The sequence below is a fragment of the Pelodiscus sinensis genome, chromosome 18 (assembly GCF_052426305.1).
Source record: "Pelodiscus sinensis isolate ZL-2025 chromosome 18, ASM5242630v1, whole genome shotgun sequence".
Taxonomy (NCBI): Eukaryota; Metazoa; Chordata; order Testudines; family Trionychidae; genus Pelodiscus; species Pelodiscus sinensis.
In genome coordinates this window covers 16,648,045-16,670,178 of record NC_143069.1, presented here as the reverse complement: position 1 = coordinate 16,670,178, position 22,134 = coordinate 16,648,045, and positions in this window count along the sequence as shown.

Genomic DNA, 22,134 nt, shown 5'->3' with positions numbered 1-22,134 from the left:
GGCCAGCGCCCCCACCCAGCAGGATCCAACCCCACTGCCTCCCGCTGCCCTGTAGCCCCCCTGCCCGACACAGGGCCCCTCCCAGCACCCCCCTCCCAAACCGGGACCAGCTCAATCCTTGTCCCCAGGCCGTCTCCTGCCCCTCACTGCCCTGGTGACCAGCCTCTGAACCTCCTCATCCCTGCTCCCCAGGCGCATCCCCAGCAGCCCGCTTGGCTCCCTTCCAGCCCCCCATGGCCCGGGAAGACCCCTCCCTGTCCCGAATCCCCCTTCCTGTCCGGCACCCCAGACCTGCCCCATTTCTGTGTCCCTCCCTCCTCCAGCACCCCACCCACCCTCCCCATGTCCACCTCCAGCCCTCCTGGCTCCACCCATCCCGTTTCCAGCACCCCCACCCGCCGCCATGGCCCAGGCAGACCCGCATCCACCCCACGTATCCCCTCCCCTCCTCCCGGCTGCCACGACTCGCTTACAACGATCCTGGCCATCATGGTGTCCTTGCAGCAGCGCGGCGCCAGGGTGTCCTCACCCCTTTGGAGGGCGGCGAGGCAGGCGAGGGGGATGGCCAAGAGGAACCGCTGCAGGGCGGCTGGGCTCTGCACCCCAGAGAGAGTCTGTGAGCCTGGGGCCTGCCTGCCCCCCACGGACAGCTGCAGGGCTCAGGTCTCCCAGGAGTGGAGGTGGGAGCTGCTGGTTGTCCAAGCACCCACACTCCCTCCCCAACTGCTGCCTCAGGCTTGTGGGGGCCCAGCTGGTGCATGACAAGAGCCCCCAGCTTGGGGGGCCCAGGTCATGCAGGAGAAGGGGCCCCAGGGGGATCCCCAGGGACAAGCCCCTCCCGGAGGGGGGGGGGACGTGCTGGGAAGGGGCCGGACAATCTCGGGTCCCCCCCGTGTGGAGAAGGTTCCTACCGTGTCCCGGGTGTGGAGCTGCTCTTCGATGTCATAGATGGCCCCTTCCTCCACCCGGGAGTCCATCCGCTCCTGGCAGAGCTCCGCCGAGGCGCAGGGGGGCTCTGTGCGGGAGGGAAGGGACCAGGGTGACTCCAGCGGCCAGCAGGGGTCACGCGCCCCCATGTCAGGGACCCAGGGCAGGTTGGGCCCCACACGCCCCTCGCAGGGACCCATCCCCCTGCCACCCTCACATCTGCCAACGCCCTCAGCAGAGCCCCCACCAGGAAGAAGAGAGCCAAGCAGCCCCCCCCCCCCATCCATTGCCCAGGGTGCGGGGCAGACACTGGGGCTGCCCCTCCCCCCCCCGGGTACTGGGTGAGCCCCTGGGCCCAGCGTGTTCACGGCCCCTCACCTGGGTCTGAGCGGCTGCAGGAGGTGGCCCGGCTGCAGCTGGAGGCCCAGGCGCTGCTGCTGACGGACCTGGACCCACAGCTGCAGGGGCTGGTGCGGGGAGCGACGGGCTGGGGGCTCCCGGAGACTGGCAGGTCCCCGGGGGCCGGGCAGGGCGATGCCCCCTGGTGGTAATGGGGGCTGGGCTCCCGGGGCAGGTGTTTCTCTCCACAGAGGAGGCCCCGGAGCCACCCTACCCGGCTCCCCCGCTGGGCTGGGTCCCGCCTGCCCAGCCGCCTCTTGAGCCAGGTCCGGGGGGGCCTGGCTGGTGGGCGAGTCGCCCCGAGCTGGTGGGATCCAGCTTCCCCGCCCGCGGGGACGGAGAAGCTGCTCCCCACCGACCCTGGGGCCATCTTCAGGGCTTTCTTGAACCACAGCCGAAAACGTTTGGCCATGCTGCAAATGAGGGGAGCAAAGGGGAGCCTGGGGCGCAGCCTGCAGAGCGAAATCCAGGGGTTCCAGCTCCCCAGAGCGACTGCCCCCAGCCCCCAAATGGCCCCTTGCTTATCGGTTCGGTCTTGCACAGGCACTGCAAGGACCTGAGGGTATGTCTACACTACCCCGCTAGTTCGAACTAGGAGGGTAATGTAGGCATACCGCACTTGCAAATGAAGCCCGGGATTTGAATTTCCCGGGCTTCATTTGCATAAGCGGGGAGCCGCCATTTTTAAAACCCCGCTCGTTCGAACCCCGTGCAGCGCGGCTACACGGGGCACGAACTAGGTAGTTCGAACTAGGCTTCCTAGTTCAAACTACCGTTACTCCTCATTCCACGAGTCTCCTGCCCATCAACAGCCCCTTCTTGGCCAATCAGGGGAGAATCTAAGGTGTGGGGGGTGGAGCGTTCTCCCCAAAGACACCGGCATAGACTTGTTCCAGCCCCACCTCCCCAGTCCCCACAATGGGGGCTGCATCCCCCACCCCACGGCTCCTGCAAACCACCCCCCGTCCTTCAGCTAGTCTGTTGGGTCCCAAGCTGGGGGAGGCAGCAAGGGAAGGTCACAGAGGAGGCAAGAACAGAGCAGAAATGTGGGGGGATGGAGGAAAAGGGAAACCAACCAGGAGAAAGCCCCAGTGGCGCTAAGGACGCAGCCCAGGTGAGGAATCACCTTCTGGCCCTTGACCGAGGGCTGGGCCTGCCTGGAACCCAGCCGGCCACGGGCGGGATCCAACCCCTGGGGGCTCTTACCTTTGTCACAAAGGTGTCGGGATGTGGAACTCACAGAACGCGAAGGAACCGTGAGGAGGAGACGCACCAGAGCTAAAGCAACCGGGGGTCTCCAAAGTCCCCTGGGCCCGCCCCCCGCTTTTATCAGCCTGAGATGTGGGTCCCTCTGTGAGGTCATCACCTCCCCACCTGCCCTTTGCCTTATATGCTGAGGGCTGCCCAAAGCCCCTGTGAGGTCACCGCCCCCCCCTCACCCTGCCAGGCAAATGTCCTGCCTCTGGCCACCCCCCTGGGAAGTTTGAGCCATTACTAGGGGTCCCTCCCCCTCCCTCATAGGCTGCTCCCTGCCCTACACTGCAGGCTTCTTGCACGAGAGCTGTTTCACGCCGGAGTTCTTGCGCAAAAGGTCTCGTGCAAGAGTGCCTCCACCCTGCCATGGGCTTTTGCACAAGAGCGTCCATGGCAGTGTGAACGCTCTCTTGTGCAAGAAAGCTCTGATGGTCATTTTAGCCATAAAAGTGTCTTGCTCAAGAAGCCCCTGGTGCCCGTCCACGCTGCCTTCTTGCACAACAGCTCTTGCACAAAGGGGGCTTAGTCATCGTCGGGAGAGGAATAACTCCTGTGCAAGGAGCCCTGTTCTCTGATGCTTTACTGCAAATTTACTTCTGCAAGAACACACGTAGAGTGTAGACGCGCCACAAGTTTTTTCGCAAGAACACGCAAAAACAAGCCATGTGGATGTTTTCTTTTTAGGCAAAAGCCCCTATTTGCACAAGATCGGTCGGCCTTTTTGCAGGCATAGGGATCTTGTGGGAAAAGGGGATTTTTTGCACAAAAAGTAAACATCCACATGGCTCGGTATTGCGCACAAACCCCGAGCACAAAAACGGATCGGCAGAAAATATGCAAATGACATTGCGTGTCATAGAGTCCCTCGTTAGCATATTTGTTGCCAAAAAAACTCGTTGTGTAGACGTAGCCTAGGAGAGAAGCGATCTCAGACACAAAGCCCTTCAGTAAGAGGGCATAGCCCTGGGGCGTGGTAGGAGACGTACGGCAGACATGGGAGGTCACTCTCCTAGCTATTTGGCGCGGAGGAGGCCTCAGCTGGAGCACTGTGTCCAGATCTCAGGGCCATGCTTTAGGAGAGAGAGTCCAGAGGGGAACTATGAAAAGGGATTAGGGACGTTAGATATTCACTGAGTAGTCAATTAACCTCATGATTTCTTATCGGTTACTTGACTTTTCGATAGTCCCCAGGGGCCAGCTGTCTCAGTCCTGGCTCGCGCTGGGTGCGGGACCTACCCCCTCCGCGGCTCTGCATTTACAGTGTGTTAGGAGCCAGGCAGGCAGGCAGCCTCGCTCAGTTCCAGTTTGCACCAGGTCCAGAAGCTCAGACCCAGCCCCCAGGCAAGGGCTGCTGCCAGCTTGTGCTGCTGCCTCTGATACAGAGGCAGCAGTACGGAGTGCCAGGAGGGAACTGGTCTAAAAAGCACCTCCCCTTGCGACCTGGCTGCCTGTCATCCCACGCTGCTGCCTCCGTTTTTGGCGAGAGAGAGCCGCCTGTCTTGAGACACCGGTGGGGAGTCGGATTTTCAAAAGGCAGGTCTCTGTCCTTTGTGAGCCTTCCAAAGCGCTTCGGTGGGGGGAGGGGGCAGGAAGGCGGACGACACTCAGGAATTGTAGCACCCAAATCCACGGAGTGTTTCGCCAGCACCTCCTGCAACAGAGCCCAATCCCTGACAGGCTTTTAGGCAAGATAGATCATTTGAAAAAATGACAGACACAGGGTTTTCCGTCACCGCTCTCCCTTTCTTTTATTTCCCTGGGCTAACTGGCTTGTTCCTCTTTGGCTAAGGATGGAAGGGTATGTCTACACTACAATGTTAGTTCGAACTAACGGACGTTAGTTCGAACTAACATTCATAGCCGCTACACTAGCGCTCCGCTAGTTCGAATTTGAATCGAACTAGCGGAGCGCTTAGTTCGAACTAGGAAAACCTCATTTTACGAGGCTTAAGCCTAGTTCGAACTTACTAGTTCGAATTAAGGGCTGTGTAGCCCCTTAATTCGAACGAGTGGGAGGCTAGCCCTCCCCAAGTTTCCCTGGTGGCCACTCTGGCCAACACCAGGGAAACTCTATGCCCCCCTCCCGGCCCCGGACCCCTTAAAGGGGCACGGGCTGGCTACGGTGCCCGTGCCAGGTGCAAGCCTGCTAGCACCCAGCCAGCAGACCCTGCACCTGGCACGGCACAGAGCCACCCACCCGATGTCCCCCAGCCCACCCCCTCTTCCCGGGACCAGGCTGGCGGCTCCCGGAAGCTTGCCCGGGACCGCAAGAGGCGGGTACATTCCTGGGCTAGTGCGGACATCGTGGACCTCGTCCACGATCTCCACACTAGGCACAGGAAAGTGGCCATCTAGGGCAGGAGAGCTGCCAGCCTGGCCACCCAGGAGCAGGTTTGCATGAAAATCAAGGGGGTCCACTGAGACCCCCGCCCCTGAGCCCTGAGCTTACAATGGCCGTCCTGGGTCAGACCAAAGGTCCATCTAGCCCAGTAGCCTGTCTGCCGACAGCGGCCAACCCTAGGGACCGTGGAGGGGATGGACCAAAGACAATTACCAAGCCATTTGTCTCGTGCCATCCCTCTCCAGCCTTGCACAAACTTTGGGCAGGGACACCACTCCTACCCCCTGGCTAAGACTACTCCATGGACCCAACCTCCATGACTTGATATCACTTCCCTTTAAACTCTGTTCTAGTTGTAGCCTTCACAGCCTCCTGCAGCAAGGAGTTCCACCGGTTAACTATTTGCTTTGTCAAGAAGAACAACTTTCTCTTACTAGTTTCAAGCCTGCTACCCAGTCCTTTCCTTTGGTGTCCTCTAGTCCGTCTTTATGGGAACTCATGAAGAACTTTTCTGAATGCACCCTCTCCACCCAACCCCTGCTTTTAGAGACCTCTAGCCTGTCCCCCCTCCGTCTCCTCTTTTCTAAGCTGAACAGTCCCAGTCTCTGTAGCCTCTCTTCATCTGGGACCTGTTCCCAACCCCTTATCATGTTAGTTGCCCTCCCCTCTCCCAGCCTTAATCTTCCCCTCTCCCACCTCCTTTTCCCAGTCTCCCCCAGTTTTGTTCAATAAAGACAGAGTCAATGTTGGAAGAAACGTTATCTTTATTTTGTACATCAATAAGAAGGGGGGCTAGGGAAGGGTAAGTGGAAGGAGGTGAGGGAGGAATGGGGTACGAGCCCCCGATGGGGAGGACTGGGCTGGCTCTGCAGGCTTCTGGGGGTGGAAGCTCTCCTGCAGCCCCCCGATTACCCCCTCTCCCCAGATGGCAGCCTGCGGCAAGTGCAGCCGGGCTGATGGCTGAGTGGTGTGATGTGCCCAGTGTGGGTACTCCGGGCACTCCAAGCCAGGACTGGTTTTCAAGCGGGGCACCCCTTAGAACTGTCTGTCCGGGGTGGGGGTCGGGACCCTTTAAGCGCAGCCCTCGGCTAGCCTGAGACTGCATCTCCACGCTCTAAGTCCTCCTCTGATGCCCTGCTGGCACTGCTTCCGGCCATCCTTAAGCCCTGTTCAGAGTCCACTCAATGTGGACTTGCTAGTTCGAATTAGCAAAACTAGTTTTTAGTTCTAGACGCGTTCGTTCGAATTAGCTTAGTTCGAACTAGCGCTGTAGTGTAGACATACCCGAAGAGAGGAGCCAGCAGGGGTAGAATGAATTGTGTACCAGGTCCTGGAAACAAGAGCATCTCCTCCAGATCACCCATCCACACCTGAACTGTTTAAAAGCTTGGCTGCCAATAAAGACACCTTAGCTCAGCAAATGCCAAGCCAGGCACCTGTGTTTGGACACGAGGGGTGCACAGGGATGTGAGAACCAGGAAGGCTGATCTGTGAATTCACCCCCAACCGTCCCAGTACAAGACAGACGCTTGCGCCAACCAGCAGGGGTCACTGCTCCTCCGGTTTGGCTTGGACAAAGGTGCCCATCTGTTTGGTGTTCGCGTCTCGGAGCTGCGCCAGCTGCCTCTGGCCACGGCGGAGCAGATACTCGATGTGCATCACGTCGGCCCGGGGGATGCTGGCGTTCTTCCGGAACTCAGCCTGGATGCGAGGCAGGAATCCCGGCTTCTCCCGGCCGGCGCGCAGGAACTGCCTGTATAGGCTCAGGACGTGCTTCTGCAGCTTGCTATGCCGGGCCATGGTGCGCCTGGGGAGCCCTCCCAGGCCACGGGGGGGCCAGCGCCACGAGGCAGGGGCTGGAAGTGAACAGAGGCGGAGATGTTAGAGCAGCATCTCATTCCCAGACGCGCCTGTGCGGGCATTTCCATGCACTTTTCACCCCCACCTGCTAGGGTTACCAGATGGTTTAAAAAAAATACCGAACAGCAGGGGCCGGGGGGGGGGGGGGGGGCGGGACTGGCTGGAAGAGAGGGGGTGGGGGGGAACCGGCCGCCGGGAAGCAGGGCTGGCTGGGAGGGGGCTGGAGGGAGCGGGGCTGGCCGGGGGGCAACCAGCCGTCGGGAAGCGGGTCTAGTTGGGTTGAGGACCAAGAGGTGGGGGAACCGGCCGGCAGCGCTGCAGAGATGTACCAGAGCCTGGGTCGGATTCATCTTTGGTGGGCCCTGGCTCCTAGACCATAGACACACTCCCCCCCCCCGCCCTCCTGGAGGCCCTAGGGAAAATGGCACCCCGGCCCTGTGGACATGGTGCCCTCTCTGTTTCCCTTGGCCCCGTAGGCACTAAGCTCCACTCCTGCCGCCCAACTCCTACAAGGCCCGACGGATTTCTCTGTGGCCCCCGACCCAAAAAAGGATCCCCCCAGCCCTGTGTTAGGGGATACGAGGGAGTCTGGCTGGGACGTAAGTTCAAATAACTCTGCTCTTAGCAGCTCTGAACCGATGGGCTCTGCGCTGTGCCCCAACCAAGAACCCTAACATAAGAACGGCAGTACTGGGTAGCCTGTCTGCTGACAGTGGCCAGCACCAGGTGCCCCAAAGAGGGTTGACCAAAGACAATGATCAAGCGATTTGTCTCCTGCCATCCTTCTCCACCCTTCCACAAACAGATGCCAGGGACACTATTTCTATCTCCTGGCTAATGGCCTTTTATGGACCTAACCTCCGTGAAATTATCTAGCTTCTCTTTAAATCCTGTTATAGTCCTAGCCTTCACAGTCTCCTCTGGCAAGGAGTTCCACAGGTTGACTACACCCTGTGTGAAGAAGAACTTTCTTTTATTAGTTTTAAACCTGCTACCCATTAACTTCATTTGGTGTCCTCTAGTTCTTCTATTATGGGAACTAATAAATCACTTTTCTTTATTCACCCTCTCCACACCACTCATGTTTTTATAGACCTCTATCATATCCCCCCTCAGTCTCCTCTTTTCTAAACTGAAAAGTCCCATCGCTTTAACCTCTCTTCATATGGGACCCGTTTCAAACCCCTAATCATGTTAGTTGCCCTTTTCTGAACCCTTTCCAAGGCCAAAATATCTTTTTTGAGGTGAGGAGACCACAGCTGTACACAGTATTCAAGATGTGGGCGTACCATAGTTTTATACAGGGGCACCCTGAGTTACCAAACCACATGACACTGCCCATTAAAAACCCACCAGGACTTACCCAGCATTTATATGCAGAGGTCCCGCACCAGCAGCAATCTGCACTGGACAGGAAACCATCCGCCCAGCACGCGCGGGAAATCACAGGAACCCAGCCTGGACGGTCCGATGCCCCAGCCCTGACAGAAGAAAATCAAGGTGTGCTTGAAGTGCCACGCCCACCATCCCTTGGTCCTCTGGGGCATTCGGCACATCCTGCTGGGTGAAAGGGCCGGTCACAGCTCCAGGGTCTGTCACACTTCAGGGCCTTTGCCAGCTCCTATTCACCGGGGTCAGGCAGATAATCGCCCCGAGCTTTCCCAGCACTTTTCAGCATCAGCTCTCAAAGGGGGGCAGCGTGACCCCCATGGGAGCAGGGGAATGTCAAAGAAGGAATGGGGCGGGGCAGGGGAGGCAGCCAATGGCTTCTCCTAATGCAGTGGTCCCCAACCATTTGAGGTTGCTGGGCGCCAAGGGGTGTGGCTGTTTGCCCGCAGGGTGCCCTGGAGCGGAGCCCCCCATTGCGCACCCGGGGGCGGGGCCCCCCCATAGACACATTCCCAGGGCCGCCCCCCCCCCCCACAAGTACCGCATGCCCAGGGCCGGGCCTCCCACCAAGCGCCGCGCGCCCGGGACCGGCGCTCTCCCCCCAAGCACCGCGTGCCCGGAGCCGGCGCTCTCCAAGCGCTGTGCGCCCAGGGCTGGCGCACCCTGCAAGTGCCGCACGCCCGGAGCCTGCGCTCCCCCCATGCGCCACGTGGCCATAGCGCGGGCAGCCAATCTGCGGCGCCCCCGGGGCCGGCGCTCACCGTGCACCATGCGCCCGGGGCCAGCTCCGGCACCGCACATGCGCCACGTGCCCGGGGCCAGGCCAGCCCTGAGCACTTGGCGGGCGCATACAAATTCGGGCACCGTGTTGGGGACCACTGTCCTAATGTTAGCAGTGGGGACACCAAGTTTGGAAGTGAATGGTTAACCAGTAAGCCGGTTATGGTTAACCAGAGGGGGCTGGAGCAGCCCTCCACCAGCCATAGGCAGAGGGCACTCTGGCACGCCACGGGTAGGGTTGCTCAGCAGTCACAGCAGTGTGCCAAGGGGGTATGTGTGTGGGCTGCTCCAAGCCCATCTTTAACACGTCCTACGTGTCCCATTTAATCGGTTAACTGGTTCAACATATTGTTTAACTGGTTAGCTAATTAAATGAGATTTTACATCCCTGGCACCAAGGTGGCTAAAAGTAGGGTTGAATTGGGACTAGAAATTCCAGGATTTTGACTTTTTTTTCCTGATCACACACAGTTCTGCAAATAAATTCACGTTTTGTTTAGATTTTGACTTTTTTTAAATGTAGTACGGTGGATTACGGAAGATAAACTTTAAAGAGACCAAACAAAGAGTCATTTCAGGAATGGAAAACTACATTTTAATGTTCTGAAATGGTGGAGTTTTCCCCTTCCAAACAAAAGGTCACTAAAATCAGCATTTTCCAATGGAAAAACATCCCCTCACAAAACTTCCTTCCAGCTCTAGTTAAAACGGACGTATTTTGAAGTGTATAATCAACCTCTGGAACTCACTGCAAAAGGATATTAATGATGGCGAAGGAAAGGGGAGGGAATCATAGAATCATAGAGCTGGAAGAGACCTCAGAAGGTCATCAAATCCAGCCCCCTGCTCTAGGCAGGACCAATCCCAACTAAATCAACCCGGCCAGGGCTTTGTCAAGCTGAGACTTAAACACCCGCTGTGTACAGCCTGTCTGATCCCTTCTGGGGAAGCATGGGTGGGAAGAAAGAATTAGACAGGGTTAGACAAACCCGTAGGTCTTGGTTGACTTTGTCCTGCTTCAGGGCAGGGCGCTAAACTTGGGGACTGCTCTAGTCAGACCAACATTTCAATCAATCTTGTCAAGAAACAGGCAAAAAAAAAACCCCAACCCAAACCAGGGAGAAACACGTTCCTTGGTTTGTAAACACAGACACAGAGAACAGCTCCTTCCGTTAGGGGGGGTGGGAATAAAGAAAATAATCCCTCGCCCCCTCCCCTTCCTATTTGGTCCTAAAGGATGAAGATTTGTGCAGGCTGCGGGGGCAGGACTGATACTCAGGGAACGGGGAGCATGGGGGAGAAGGGGGCAGCTTGCTTACAATCCAGGGGCAACCCCGTGTCTCGGGGCTGGCCCAGCAGAGGCGGGATTTCTGCAGCGCAGGGGGACACGAGGTGAAACAAGCAGCGACTCGGCCGATTGGGGCTTGTTATTGTAGGGTCGCATTGAAGCAGACACTGGCACCAGCGTCGCCTCCAAGAGCGAGGGGAGCGCGCGGCCTGGTAACCCCGGACGGACCCGGACCCCCCTGCACTGGGGGGCCAGGAGTCACCGCCCCCCGCCCCTCACCTCCGCCTCCTGCCTGCTCGCAGCTCCCGGGCCCGCGGCAGCAGCTGTGCCAGCCAGCTCCGAATGTTGAAACACCAGCAACATTAGCCCTCGCTTCCCATTGGCTGGAGGGCCCCAGGGGCGGGCGCAGGAAAGGGGAAGCTCCGCCCTTCGAGGGCCACGTGGGCCGGCAGTGGAAGTTGCAAGTTGCTAGTCAGCTGGAGGAGAGAGGGGCCCGGCCCGGCCCGGCCTGCGCACGTGGCTTTCACCGCAGCGCTCACCTGCCCTCACGCCCCACGCTCCTGCTTTTCCCTCCCTGCGTTGTTCGACCCAACCCTCACCCAGGCATCCACCCAGTTCACCCCGATTCTCACCCCTTTTTAAACTTGTTCCTAAGAAACCCGATCGGTTCCTGGGAAATTCCCAACAACTCTTATCAGTGGTGCCCGTTACATACTAGCTGGGCTTTCCCTTTGATATTTACATACCCACTGCCTCCTTCCCCCCCCCCTCCCATTTTTTCCTCCCCTATTCATTTTGGTTCTGGACATACAACACTCCAGTCGTCTGAAGAAGTGGGCTATGCCCAGGAAAGCTCATGATCCCATTGACACGGTTTGTTAATCTTTAAGGTGACTATATGTTGTGTTTTAAGTTTTTCCTGTTACAGACTCACTCAGCTACCCCTCTGAAACTCGTGGGCTCTGTCTACACTGCAGGCTTCTTGCACAAGAACTGTTTTGCAGAAGAGTTCTTGTGCAAAAGGTCTTCCATACGAGCGCGTCCACACTGCCATGTGCTTTTGCAGAAGAGATGTGCTTTTGCACAAGAGCATCCATGGCAGTGTCGACACTCTCTTGCACAAGAAAGCTCTGATGGCCATTTTAGCCGTAGGGGTTTTTTGCGCAAGAAATTCATGTTGCCTGTCTACACTGCCGCCTTCTGGAAGAGCTCTTGTGCAAGAGGGCTTATTCCTCGTGGGGAGAGGAATAACTCTTCCAGAAGAAGCCCTGTTTTCTGATGCTGTACTGTAATACTTGTGCAAAAACACGCACGCAGTGTAGACACTCTGCAAGTTTTTGCGCAAGAACAGCTGTTCTTGTGCAAAAAGCCTGCAGTGTAGACATAGCCTTAGAGGGGCAACCCCAACAGTCATTACTAACAAGGAGTCCTGTGGCACCTTGAAGATTTATTTGGGAATCAGCTGTTGCGGAGGAAAAGCAGGTCCAAGTGTTTTTTACCCCTGGAAGCGGATGCCCAAATACACGTGTTAGTCTTTAAGGTGCCCCAGGGTGCCTCTGTTTAAACAAGTGGAAGAGAAGGGCCTGTGTGCACCTCATAGGATGCCAGGCTAGACTGAAGATCACAATGGCCCTCTCTGGCCTGGAAGTTAATGAATGGTTGCATCTGGCCAGGCTGCCTCTCTTTATGCTTGCATTAACTAACTGGGTTATTTGCAGGTGTTGTACTCAGTCCAGCTGTGTCGGAGCGCCTGCTGCTGGAGGAGAACGCAAAAGTTCTGTTACCTGGTTTGTAAGTCTGGAGCCTTCTCTACTGCATGAGGTACAAGCCACCTGGCTCTTCGCTAAAGTTGCAGAGCCGAGTCACTATCGCTGGATGTGGTCTCCGTGCCCAGAGTCCCCAGAGACCACAAACCAGATAAGATTCGAAATCGCCCAAGCAGATTTTTTGCGTAACAACATGCAATAATAGTTGCCAGCGAACAGACTCAGCGCTGCGCCGCTACACTTTATAGAAGCCGTGGCAATGTCCTAACACCCACTGAGCACCATCCAGTGCCCCCACACAGTCAGCTGGTGAACACCATTTGAGGTGAACTTTTATACATTCCTGATGTATCAGGTTGCTACCCCCTGTTACCTGGTTACCGTCCCTTACCTTGCAGAAGGAGGCTTACTTCCTAGTCTTCATACTGTCAACTTACTATCTGTTATGCTGTCAACTTTGACCTGGTCCTGAACATAGGTCAGTATATACTTTATTTGTGGGAGGTAAATGGTACCAAGATGTTCCTTAGGACAATCCACAGAACTACAGACCGGTCAGCCTTACCTCACTCCCCGGAAAAATCATGGAGGGGATCCTCAAGGAATCCATTTTGAAGCACTTAGAATAAGGAAAGGGATCAGGAGCAGTCAGCATGGATTCACCAAGGGCAAGTCATGCTTGACGAACCTGATTGCTTTCTATGACGAGGTAACTGGCTCTGTGGACATGGGGAATTCAGTGGATGTGATATACCTGGACTTATTCTTGCCAGCAAGTTAAGGAAGTATGGATTGGATTAATGGACTGTAAGATGGATAGAAATTGGGCTAGACTGTTGGGCTCAATGGGTAGTGATCAACAGCTCGATGTCGGACTGGCGGTCAGTTTCAAGCAGAGTACCTCAAAGACCGGTTCTACGGTCGGTTTTGTTCAACATCTTTATTAATGACTGGATGAGGGGATGGATTGCACTCTCAGCAAGTTTGCCTATGTCACTAAGCTAGGGGGAAAGTTAGATACATTGGACGGTAGGGTATATGGTGCAGAGTGTCCAAGACATATTGGAGGATTGGGCCAAAAGAAATCTGATGAGGTTCAACAAGGACAAGTGCAGAGTCCTGCACTTGAATGGAAGAATCCCAAGAATTGTTATAGGCTGGGACCTACTGGCTAAGTAGCAGTTCTACAGAAAAGGACCTGGGGGTTACAGTGGATGAGAAGCTGGATATGAGTCAACAGTGTGCCCTTGTAGCCAAGAAGGCTAATGGCATATTAGGATGCATTAGGAGGAACATTGCCAGCAGATCTAGGGAAGTGATTATTCCCCTTTATTGGGATGTGGTGAGGCCACGTCTGGAGTATTGTGTCCAGTTCTGGGCCCCCCACTACAGGAAGGATGTGGACGCATTGGAGAGGGTCCAGTGGAGGGCAACAAAAATTATTAGGAGGCTGGAGCACATGACTTAGGAGAGGCTGAGGGAGTTGGGCTTGTTTAGTCTGCAGAAGAATGACGGGGGATTTGATAGCAGCCTTTAACTATCTGAAGGGAGGTTCCAAAGAGGATGGAGAGAGGCTGTTCACAGTGGTGACGATGGCAGAACGAGGAGTGATGGTCTCAAGGTGCAGTGGGGGAGGTGTAGGTTGGCTATTAGGAAAAACTCTTTCCCTAAGAGAATGGGGAAGCACTGGAATGGGCTAACTAGGGAGATGGTGGAATCTCCATCCCTAGAGGTTTTTAAGTCCTGGTTTGACACAGACCTGGTTGGGATGATTGAGTTGGGATTGGTCCTGCTTTTGGGCAGGGGGCTGCACTCGATGACTCCTGAGGTCTCTTCCAGCCCTGGGATTCTATGATTCTAAGGCAAGGGACTTCTTTTATTTGAGAGCCCCAATTCCTTCAACAGCAGTATAGGTCTAATCCATGGAGCTCCTGAAGAGCAGCTCTGCATCCCTTTCTATGGCAGCCCAACTGTCCTTGGAACTGGTCAGACCAGTGTGACATCCCCCTGTGTAGGCATAATGAGCTAACGTGTCCTTCACTCCCATGCACCAACTTTGCCACTTATCAACTATGTTTTTAATTTGTTCGAAGGGAAAGCTGAATGAAGCCAAAATTAATGAGTGTTTTAACTTGTAACAAAATACAGGACTGTGTAGCACTTTAAAGACTAACAAGATGATTTATTAGATGATGAGCTTTCGTGGGCCAGACCCACTTCCTCAGATCCACTATTTGATCTGAGGAAGTGGGTCTGGCCCACGAAAGCTCATCATCTAATAAACCATCTTGTTAGTCTTTAAAGTGCTACATAGTCCTGTATTTCGTTTCACCTACACCAGACTAACACGGCTACATTTCTATCACTGTTCTAACTTGTGTTTCTGTTCCCAGGAAATGTTGAAACGGTAGATTCCTAGGGACTGTCAAGTAGAAAGATTGACCCAAATTAGTTACTTGTTTACTTTCTTTGGCTCCACTGGAATCTTACAACAGGGATTAACTAGCTCCATTCATATCTATAATTTACACAAACACAAAATCTATGTTTTGTGACACGTAAGGTTTCCTGAGCACATGTCTAACAATCCAGACATTTAAAATCAGAAGTTAGTGGAAGGAGGCTGAAAAAGGTGAGGCTTTCGAGAGAAAAATTGCCCGAGAAAGAGTTATTTTGAACTCCAATTTACTCTGTATCAACCCATTTTTCCATTAAACCAACCTAAAGTACTATAAATAGGACTCAAAGTTTATGTCCTATGTTTTAGTTTTTGTCATAAACACCACAAGAAAAAAATATAAAGCAAATGGGAAAAAAGGGAGGATGCGAGTTATGAAAAAGCAAACAGTTGATAGGAGAAGCTAAAATTGGGGGAAAAAATCTATAACCAGTAACATAAAGGATAATTAGGAAATGTTTAAATATATCGGGAACAAAAGAAATCAGAGGAATGGTAAAGATCCATTACTGTATAAGGCTGGTCAAATTGCCAATCATGATGAAAAAAAGAAACTTCAGCAACCTGCTTGGAATTTAATGCGTTGAACTACACACAAGCCATAAAGATTGGATGTCTTTCTAAAACATATGTGGTAGCTCAACCGAGGGATGTTAAATTGCGCTTAATCAGCTAATCCAGTAGTTGGTGGAATTTCCATCGACTACTCAATTAGTCAATAAGGGTATGTCTACATTAGCTCGTTAATTTGAGCTAGGTAGGCAAAGCAGGCAACCGGAGTTGTAAATGAAGCCCGGGATTTAAATAGCCCAGGCTTTATTTGCATGTTCCCGTCCGGTCGCCATTTTGAAATTCCACTAGCCGCGCAGCTATAGAATGAGATGTAACAGTTAATTCGAACTAAGGACTTAGTTCGAGTTACCGTTTCATTGCCACATGTAGCTGGCAGGAAGGGACCTCGAGAGGTCGAGTCCAGTCCCCTGCCCTCATGGCAGGACCCAGTACTGTCTAGACGAGTGTTTCTTAAACTTTTTAAGACCGAGGAACACCAAACAATTTTTTTTTAATGAGGATTTTTTGTTGACTCCTGAGGTCTCTTCCAGCCCTAGGATTCTATAAATGTGCTTGGTACCTGTGCCTGGACCTTTATGCTTGATCTGGCTTATACTATTTCTCTTTCCTGCCTGCGGTTCCACTGAGCCAAAGTCTTGCTTCCTAGATTTCAGGCCTGTTGCTGTTTTTATGTTACCGGCCTTTATTCGGGCCTGCTGATTTTATGTTACCAACCCGCAACTTACTACAGAGGCAACTGAGTCCCAAAAAGGAGGAGCAGCTTGTTCAAAAACACAGCAAGCCAGTGGCAGCGCTAGGAATAGGACTCGTATGTCCCAACTCCCTGTCCCCTGCTGTACTAACCAGACCAAAATACTTTGACCACCAGGGTCTGAAGCCCCACAGACAGGGGCCACGGATGGGGAGGGGGAGAGGCAAAGGGGGCAGTTGTCTCGGGAGCTGATGATTTAAAAGGGTCCAGGCCTCTGGGTCACTGTATCGACTATTATGGCAGCCGCCACTGCCAGAGACCCGGGCAAATGAAATCAATCCTAGAGCTCTGTCTGGTGCAGGGTGGGTGGCGCTAAGGCCTGATTGGCCCTCGCCTTGCCCCTCCTACCTTTAGCTTTGCCCCTTTGAGGGGGTCTAGAGCCGACCCCCTCCCATACATTACCCAGGGCCCGACAACGTCTGTCACCAGCCCCGTTGACATGAATGTGCCCCAAATCCCTCAGACCCAGTAGAGTCCCCCCCTCCTCCCCCTCCTCCCCCCGGATCCTTAATTCTTCTCTTGTCATCTGATTGCTTCAAGCATTGTTACAGGCTGGGGACCGACTGGCTAAGCAGCAGTTCAGCAGAAAAGGACCTGGGGATTACAGTGGATGAGAAGCCGGAGATGAGTCAACAGGGTGGCCTTGTAGCCAAGAAGGTTAATGGCATATTAGGGTGCATTAGGAGGAGCATTGCCAGCAGGTCTAGAGAAGTGATTATTCCCCTTTATTCGGCTCTGGTGAGGCCACATCTGGAGTATTGTGTCCAGTTCTGGGCCCCCAACTACAGGAAGGATGGGGACGCATTGGAGGGGGTCCAGGGGAGCTTGACCAAAATGATTCGGGGTCTGGAGCACATGACCTATGAGGAGAAACTGGGGGATTTGGGTTTGTTTAGCCTGCAGAAGCAAAGAGTGAGGGGGGATTTGATAGCAGCCTTCAACTTCCTGAAGGGAGGTTCCAAAGAGGATGGAGAGAGGCTGATCTCAGTAGTGACAGATGGCAGAACACGGAACAGTGGTCTCAGGTTACAGCGGGGGAGGTCTAGGTTGGATATTAAGAAAAACTATTTCCCTAGGAGGGTGGTGAAGCACTGGGCTGGGTTCCCTAGGGAGGTGGTGGAATCTCCATCCCTAGAGGTTTTTAAGTCTCCGTTTGACAAAGCCCTGGCTGGGATGATTGAGTTGGGATTGGTCCTGCCTTGGGCAGAGGGCTGGACTTGATGACTCCTGAGGTCTTTTCCAACTCTAGGATTCTATGATTCATCCGTGCGATGTCACTGGTGTTGCAGGGAGGTACACTGTGGGCGAAAGCCCCGATCTTGCTTCTGGTTTTGTACAGGCGGCCGTGAAAGTAACTTTACAGTTTCTCACAGGTACTGTCCTGTTGCAGCCCAGGTCTTTGCAGTTCTTGCTGGAGCTGCGCACCAGGGCACTTTCACCTCTGTGTTCAGGATTCAGAGTTATCTCTTTTCCCAAAGATCTTCCCTGGAGCTGTTCAGAGAGAGCTTGCTCCCTCTCGCCACAGTCTCTCTTAAGGCAACCATGTTCTTCAGAGCCTCTGGCCTGACGTGGAACGGGACGGGGGACACCACAGAAGAGGCCAAATTCGCCGGGGGAAACACTCCAAGGAAATGGATGCTAAAGAGGGTCCATTCGCCAAGACTCATGTGCAGGGCCTCTTTGATTTCAGTGTTGTCACTGTAGACCAGCGCGCGCCCGTTGAGATTATGGTCCCTGAGCCTCTGTTTGTACAGCGGGACGTTTTCCTCCTTCAAGCCGATTGTGTCCATCTGGAAGAGATGTGGGAGCACCCGTTAGTGCCGTGCATCTACTGAACATGTCGCCAAACACGTTTTTAGGAAGGGTCCGCTATAGCTCCCGAGAGGAACCTGTCTGGGCTTGCTCAGATTCTAGCAAACAAGGCGGGCCGGCCGGCTGTGGGGCCAGGTATGGTACCCGGCACACCCCACTGCCGTGTGCTTGGATTCTGCTAGGGGCACCGCTGAGCAAGTTGGCACGGCAGGGGAAATAGCATGCTCTCTGCAGGCAAAAGCTAGCAATGCAGGGACCACTGGAGGGGTGTGTTGAAATGAAGAGGGAAGGTTTCCTGACCCTGCTTGTAGGCTGGAGGGAAGCATGCAGTCAGCCTGACGGGGGTGGAGTTGGGCCTCTCGACCTAAGGCTATATCTACACTGCGGGCCTTTGCAGGCAGAGAGTATGCTAATGAAGCACTCGTTAGCAACTTCTTGGCACTCATTAGCATGCTCTCTGCAGGCAAAAGCTAGCAGTGTAGACATAGCCTCAGGGTTCTTGTGTGTTATTCTGGATAAGGGGTATTACGCTGCAGGCCTCCAGCAAGAGTATTTATGTTTTTGCCTCTCTTCTCTCTGGAGTGCATAGCAGACAGCTACGGGTCTCCCAGTCTTAAAACCGACCAGTCACTTCAGAGCGTAAAGGATGAACCCGGGGAGAGCCAGCCAATGGCTTCGGGGTTGGAGGAAAGAGCTGCAAGGAACCGAGTTGTTCCAAGAAGAAATTTTTTGTGCAAACCAAGAGTCAGGAGCAGCAGAAAGTGGGGGAACTAGCAGAGCCCGGACTGTGGCCCGGCCCCCTACATCACCCTTTCCCCTCATCCTCACTCTGCCCATTCCCCCTCATGTGCCCCCCCTACTCCTGAGGCCTCAAACCCACACTGTGCCTTCCCCGAAAGCCCCCATCCCACACCGCCTGTTCCCCTCAACATCCTACCCCCACTAGTTCTCGCTCCTCTCCCTCCAGTTATGCACCAGTTATGTGGGACAGTTTTCTCCCAGCTCTGGGGCTCATAGTCAGGGCTGTCCCTAGGCCCACGGGAAATATGTAGCTGCATAGGGCACCGGAAAATTTGGGCACCAAATTTTTGAGTTCCCCAATGCAGCAGCCATGTGTTCTTGTATGTCTGAGGATATGCCTCTGCCGGTTCGTCTCTGGGGACGCTGTGTCCTGTCTGCTGCAGGGCTTTTCCCTTCGCCCTCCCCCACGTGCTCCTCTCAGCTGGCAGTGTAATCCACACGCCTAGTGTGTGTGGTTCACTGTCCCTTCGTGTGGCAATTGGACCTCTTACAGCCAGAGATAAGAACAAGGGAGCTCTACATCCTAAGCTGGGAGCCAGCTGCCTTCATGGCTCCAGCTGTCGAGGCCTCTAGGGGTGTGTCTAAACTACATGGCTCCATCGATGGAGCCATGTAGATGAGGCTGATCGGCAGAGGGAAATGAAGCCGCGATTTAAATAATCGCGGCTTCATTTAAATTTAAATGGCTGCCGCGCTCTGCCGACCAGCTGATGATCAGCTGTTTGTCAGCAGTTCGGGGCAGTGTGGACGCTCCCGTCGACATGAAAGCCCTTTGTCGACCTCCCCCTGATGCCTCGTGGGATGAGGTTTATCGGGGAGGTTGACAAAGGGCTGTCACGTCGACGGGGAAGCGTCCAGACTGCCCGGATCTGCCGACAAACAGCTGATCATCAGCTGGTCGGCAGAGCGCGGCAGCCATTTAAATTTAAATGAAGCCACGATTATTTAAATCGCGGCTTCATTTCCCTCTGCCGATCAGCCTCATCTACATGGCTCCGTCGACGGAGCCATGTAGTTTAGACACACTCCTAGAGGGCCTAGGTTCAAATCTGCTACGGGGTTCAAATCAGCAGCAGCAGCAAGCTAGCAAGCAGAGAGGATCTGCAACTCTGCTCTAGTTCCTGATCCCTGCTTGGGGTAGGGAGGTAGTAGGAACAACCAGACCTCCAGCAGAAGCTGCATGGGGGGAAAAGGCCCAGGCAATCCTGCAGAAGGGCCCTCAATTATTCAGGGCCCCACAATTTGCAAAGATGGCTCTGCCTGTAGCCGTCATCTGTGGGCAGCTGCTGTCACATGAATGACATTCTTCTTGCGATGAAGAGGCATGGACATTCTATCGACAGCTGGCCCTGCTCAAAGGAAGGAAACCCAAGGGTGACCCACCTCTCGGCAGACATCCTCCACCGTCATACCCAGCAGAGTGCAGGCGCTGAGCTTGTCGAATTTCTTTGTCCGTTTCAGTCTGTGGCTGCCACGTTGCAGCTCCATCTGTCTTTTCAGGGATGGGTCCAAATTGACCGTGAAGGGGAGGTAGAAGAGGGCCTCCTCCACCCGAAACCTGCCGCACAGGAAAGTGTGGAACAGCTCGGGATCCTGGTCCAATTCCAGCAGCTTTTCCATCTGGCCTTTCAGCATGTCCAGCTCTTCCATGTACTTCTCGTAGACCTCCCACAGAGACATGTCGGGGCGGAGCGGGCTTCCATGGCAGCTGCCCATTCGACTCCTCTGCTCCTCATCCTCGATGCACTGCAAGAGCCAGCTCAGACGGCACGGCCACTGGTTGGCAAGGAGCACCCATTCCACCACCTTCTTCGGACACACTTCATCCTTGGGGATGTTACTCGCCAGCAGCCTGATGGTGATGGTGACGGTGTTCACGATGCGCCGCATCTGCACCATGTTGTCTGTCATGAATTCCTTCAAGGCGTCATCCAGGAGGTAGTCGAAAGCATCTTGAATGAGGTCTTTGGCTCGGATACCTTTCCCGCAGCTGCCGGTTCCCAGCGCTGGGGTTCCAACCATGAGAGGTATCTGGCTGTCCTCTGCAACTGGATTCTGGGCATCGTGGTTGGCCGAATGGTAGCGAGAGATGTTGAGGAAGTCAGAGCTGGCTTCCATCTTGCCATCCTGCCGGAAGCCGACCTCTGCCTCTAGCTGCTCCTTGCGCGCGATGATATTCCTGATCAGCCTCCGCTTGGTGTCGCAGTCCATCCGAGGGACAGAGAAGGGCAGGGTGACGATGCGGTTTAAGCACTCGTAGCCGTTGTTGGCCATACCTCTCATATACTTGGAGCTTTCCACGTAGTCGACAATGATGCTGGAGTCAACAGCCAGGATGGAGATGAAAGGGGCGTCATCGTCTGAGAGGAGAATGTTCATGGCATCAAGGACGCCCACCACCTTGTCAGGGCTGCATGTATCCAAGTGGGTGATCTCCAGCACCACCCGCAGCTTCCTCCGCTGGAAGATCTCCATGTACTGCAGGAACCCAGTGATTGTCCTGACTCCGCTTTTCATGCAGCTCATGAAGCCCAGCTGTGCGCTGAGAGCCGTCTGGTTCACCTGTCTCTCCAGCTGGCTCTTCTGGGTGACGATAATGTTTCGTACCACTGTGATAGTGAGCCGTATGGCAGCTGCTGCAGAGACGCTGACAGCCGTCACCCCAATGCCTTCCACGACAGCTATGGCGTCTCCTGAGGCATCCCCGATGGGGATCCCAAACACTAGGAGGAGACCACCCACCCCAATAGCTACCATGATCAAAAGGATCACAGCCACCCACAGCGGGAGGAAGAGGAACTTCTTGCTAACCCATTCCTGATCCCCTGGTCTTTCGATGATGCTACATTTCCTGTCTATGGTCCTGTAAATGCTCATGGGTAGGAGACCAAAGTGGCTTTCGATGCCGTCGCACAGTGTGGTAATGAGGCCTGCCCAGAGCTGGTCGCAGCCCGCGTACTCCCAGGCGCTGAAATGGATGAAGACGTGTTTCACGTTCCTTCTCCACTTCTGCTGCTCCGTCAGGACCGGCCGGTAGAAGATCATGAGTAACAGGAGCTTGAGTAGATCCCGGCCAGTGTTGTCACGCTGCATCTTCTGCGTCCGCTGAAATTCCTCCTGGTCTTTCTTCTTCGATTCGTTTTCCATGTTCTCTGAGATAAAAGAGGAAGATATGTTAGGTACCTGGCAGTGCCTTAAATCTCTCCTCCTGAATGGTCTTCCAGCTTCACAATCCCTCCCTTCTGGGAAGCAATCAAGAATGGGTAGCTCTTGGCAAAGCCATCCTTAGGATTGTTGGGATCCTACACCGTTCTATTAAACTGGTGCCCATCTGCCCAACAGCAGCCCAGATGGACGTTGAATTTTTAGCGATGTGATTTTATAATCCTCATCCACACACTAATAAACAAACACATTTTAAACTAAGGTCCTGTCGACTCTCACAGTAAATTCAGCAAACATTTAGCAGAGGTTGGCAAATGCCTGTTAAATGGCTTCATTACCATGTCGTCGATGTTCTGCCAGTAGCTCGAGCAGACTTTGTCACTTGTAAATTAACTAGATCTTCTAGAACTTCTGCTGCTGGAGGAAGCAGAGCCACAGACCATGGATAGGAAGAGGCAGGTGGGTGGAGTGGACATGAAAACCCAGTGCTGCTCCAAATTTTCAGGTCCTCTATGCGATTGCATAATCGGCAAATGAGTACGGGTGGCTCTGGCTCTTTGGAGATAGTTG